This window comes from Fulmarus glacialis, unplaced genomic scaffold (assembly GCF_000690835.1).
Source record: "Fulmarus glacialis isolate BGI_N327 unplaced genomic scaffold, ASM69083v1 scaffold22862, whole genome shotgun sequence".
Taxonomy (NCBI): domain Eukaryota; kingdom Metazoa; phylum Chordata; class Aves; order Procellariiformes; family Procellariidae; genus Fulmarus; species Fulmarus glacialis.
Genome location: NW_009197543.1, coordinates 31,347 through 35,824, shown reverse-complemented (window position 1 = coordinate 35,824; position 4,478 = coordinate 31,347).

Below are 4,478 nucleotides of genomic sequence, written 5' to 3'. Positions count from 1 at the left end.
AAATTCTCTCTTGGCTCATCTCCTGTTCTTCTCTGTTCAGAATCGCAGCGTGCTTAACTGGATCTTTCCAGCCCAGAGCAACAAACCTAATTTATAATGTTCTTAATTGCTTTTCCTTTTCTTCTCCCCCCACTGGCAGATGGACCTGTACCATATCAGCAATGCTTTATGTTGTGCTTGCAAGAATGATAATAGAACCAACAAAATTATTTTATTTCCTGATCTGTGCACACTGCAAAGAAAATTCAGTAAGCAGCATTTGGTCTTTATTTATTTTCATCCTCAGCTCTTGTCTGAGATCAGAAATTATTTCTGCTGTATTTTGTTTGGTTTTGTTATATGGTGTTCTGAATTCTCTCTTTTAATTGTCACAAAGAATGGCTTTTGGAAAAAAGCCACGCTGGCTGAAGCTTTGCTATGGATGTAGAAAAGGCAAAGGATGCTGTGGGACAGCACACAGCAAAGCATGCTTGTAAAGTCTACCAACAGACACGGATAAAAGATTACTTCTATCACATGCGTCAGCCAAGAAATACATACATCTGGGGCTGGATATAATGAAGATTTTAGTTACAATTGCCTGCCTTTAGAGGGAAGCTAAAGATTCAACTCAAAGCAAAGACACCTTCAAATGCAGTCTCACATTTGGTAATAAACTTCACAATTCTAACATCTACAGAATCAGCACAAGTCTTTTCTGCCTTCTTGCTAATTTACTGGGTTATGGAGAAGTTTTCAGAGTTGTATTTGTGCCCAACTTATGGAATGAACCTGCCATCATACTTTTGGATATATATATCATTGCCCTGTCCCTCTGAAAAGCATATCTGACTGAGAAATATGACGTACATTCAAATTCAAGTTTTAAAAACTTCAAAGACTGCAAAATCTTAAGAGGTGGTCCAGGTGACCTGCTAAGTGTTGGTGTGTTACACTTGGTGAAGGAAAAGATGGGTGGAATTGACTTCAAGAGGTTTTGGTACAAGCCGTTTTGAACTGACTCTACCAGTCCTCCTACAGAGAAGTCAGGGTAAATAGTCCCTCCTGATAGGAAAGATCATTAGCCTCTAATTATTATTTAATGTTTTATATAAAAACTGCAGGTTTTTTCCTGAGGTAACTTCAATATTGCATGGTTCTATCCTTCTTAAACATTATGCTGTAGAAGGAAAAATTCAGTTTTCTCCTTTATAACCCTTACAGTCTAAGGCTGTGTGTGAAAAAGCAATGCAAAAATGCGTGAAAAGTTTGGCTTCTCCTAGCAGAAGGGGACTCAAGAAAATTGCTATTTCCACTAGGGTGACTTTGATTTTAGCATTATTTTCTTTTCCACTGAGCGGTCTGATGAGGAGACAGTCACAGCAGATAGCATGGAGTGCTATGCTGGGCTCCAAAGAAGGCTGTGAGAAAGCATGAAATTAGTTCAGCTAGTGTTTGTGCTAAATAACATTAATTTAAATACACTTTTAGTGGGGAAAAAAACCGAGGCTGGGACCATTTCAGCCTTTGAGCAATACAACTGATTATGGTTGTGCTTATGGAGCTGTGATTGAGCCAGCTAGGAGAATCCAGAGCTGCAGCTTTCAGTGCTCTCCCGAGGAGTGAAATGGCGGTGAACCATCCGTGGAGACCTCAGCGGATCAGGAAATCAGCCCCGCAGGGAGCTTCTGCCTCTCAAAGACAGCTTGAAATCATCGGCCTGCCTTTAGGGCCGTCAGCATTTACAAGCTCTGGGTTAGTGAATTCTGAATCCAGACCTTTTCTTAGTACAACCAGTTAATTATGCAAATCCCAAGGCTTTTATATGGCTTCATTCTCAATTAGGGAAACTGCAAGTGCCTGTATGGGTCAGAAAAGCCAGAGTTCAATTTGTACCACCGGAGATGGAAGCAGCAGATTCAAAGTTCACGCCCAGATCAGCTATTAACTAATGTCAGGGTATTTCATATGGGAGTGGATTTTGTTTTTAACCATGCATCACCTCCTGGCTGAAAGTGTACATTTTCCTTATCTGCATTGCTCATACATTATTTTCAGGCATCAATTAATCTCTTGGTGATTTCTCCCAAACTCAAGTAAACATAGACAGAATTTTTCCTCTGGAATCAGAGAGATCTGTGCTTGCTTCTCCTTCAGGGATTGAACCCTTTTTATTCAAGTTTGTATTTTTAAGACAGAGAGGATACAGGGGGAAAAAAAGTACCTATGCTTTCTATTTTTTCTAGGATGTTCTCCTGCCCACCTTAGTTGGGAACAAGGGTGATGCCAATGAGAGGATTAAAGAGTAGTTGTAGGGGGCTCACAGTTGCTCAGAGCCTCTGCCTGCCTGCAGGCAGGGCTAGAAGAGCATCGTGGACCTGTCTTCATTGCCACTTTGTACAAACTGGCAGGGGCTGCACCCTGTAACAGCCTCTTTAGTCCCCCCCGTAAATCTGGGGCTGGCAAACTTTCCCTCCCTAGGCAGTGGTGAGGAGAAACTCAGGCTGCTTTGAGCTCACATACTCTAATGCATCCTCTGCAATTCGCAGGCCAGGTCCTACGCAGGCCAAACAGAGAGGAAGGTCTTTGTCAGACCAGCTAGCTCCTTTAGCAGCCGGAGGATCTGGGGATGGCTTTGTTCACTGCCAAGTTTGGGAGTGTCTCAGGGAAAGAGTACTTGATGGCACAGTTAGCAATGGACATTGCAGCACTGTAGTAGCCCTAAAATTCCTCAGGAATGGGATCAGAGGGCAGGGATTTCTATAAAAAGAGGAAAATAAAACAATCTAGTGAGTCAGACAAAATTAGTTAAAGTATTCAACTGTCAAATACAAATCTAGCAGCTGAAGAAAATATTAGTGAAAGAGGTTTTGATCCTAGCACTGTCATTTCATCCCTAAAGTATGACTTGCACAGTTTTCTTGGCATCTTGACTTAGGTTTATCTCAGATCAGATTTTTCTTGTGCTAATAAATGCCCTTTCTTCCTACTGGAGAAGTTAAGTGTTTTCCACTCTGCTACAGAACAGTAAACATGGACTTAAATCCACCTCCCTCTGATAGATAATTATTTTGCAGAATTATTGCTTCAGTTTTATTGTACTAAAAGGGAGGTGACATCCATTCAGTAGAACATATAAGTGATAATGTCCAAGACTAAACATAACAGCATCCATATCTTTCCTACTCTAGTGCCTAGGAACCTACAAATATTATTATTATTTTTATTTTTAAATAGTGGTAATTCCTACCATGTTTATCTAATCAAATCATCCCAGTCATTTCTTTTCCAAACTTCTTAAGCGAAGTGCTCAGTCTCCTCTGCAATGCACAGCGTTTCCATCTCCCCCAAGGGCCGAGGCGCACACAGGTACCTCCTGCTGTTCGAGGCATTTGTCTCACGCAGCCTGTCACAGGAGGAGAAATCTCAGTTCTTCCGATGTTTGTCTCCTCCTCCATGAAAGCTCCTCTGCAGCAGGGAAGGTCATATCAAGGGCAAATTTTCTGCTCCTTGTTACCTAGAAATTCATAGTGATGTTGAATATTCATAATTGCACATATGCTGGCATGATGTGCAGAGCATATTGGCTAGTATCTGTCTCTTATTGATTCATTCTCAGCTACCCCAAAAATGAAAGACTTGAAGCCAGCTGCTAACTAAGGCTCTTATTTTAAACAGAGTTTCAGAAAAGCCAGTTAACAATTCACTTCCAGTGTAATGAGCACTGGATTCATTAAATAAACACTAGGTTGCACAAATCCATATTTATGACTCCCTGCAGCAAACAGAAATCTAAAGTAACGTTTTGAAATAAATCACAAGAGGCAAGACGAATATTGCATGGGGAGAAGGTAAGTATATACCACAGAAAGAATGGTGACTCCCTCCTGTCCTGATGGTAAAAACAGGAGGGGGAAAAAACCATTGAACTATTAACGAGACTGTCGTATTGATGTAGACAGAGTCAGGCAAATGTCATAACATCTTTTGTAAAGCACTCTACGCTAATTGACAAACAAGATGTTCCATTTCCCCACTATATTCAGAGAATTATTGTTTAAAAAAATGAATTGAAACTGACAAAACCTATTACCAAAAATTACTTGAAGACATTTTTTTTCCCTGGCTCCATATTCTGTCTCCCTCCCAGGAGGATTCAAGGTCTACAAAATCCTTGGCAGCATGGCAATTTTTTTGTCACCCTCTCCATTTGGAGGTGACTATTTGGGGCAACATAATTAGAGGTTTTGCATACAAGCAGCAGCAATACGTGATTGAAAATTTAAATCGGGAGATTTCAGGAGAAGGAGCGTTTGCTGAAAATGTGCTGTGCTCAATTCAGCCATCGAAAGGATTTCAGAATGGACAGGAGGGAAAAGACACGCCATGATTGTATGTTCAAAAGGTCCACAAGCAGAAATGCACAAATAAGAAAGGAAACCAAAAGTAAACCTGACTAAATAAATGGCTCATGACCAAGCCTTAAAAATTAGTTTTGC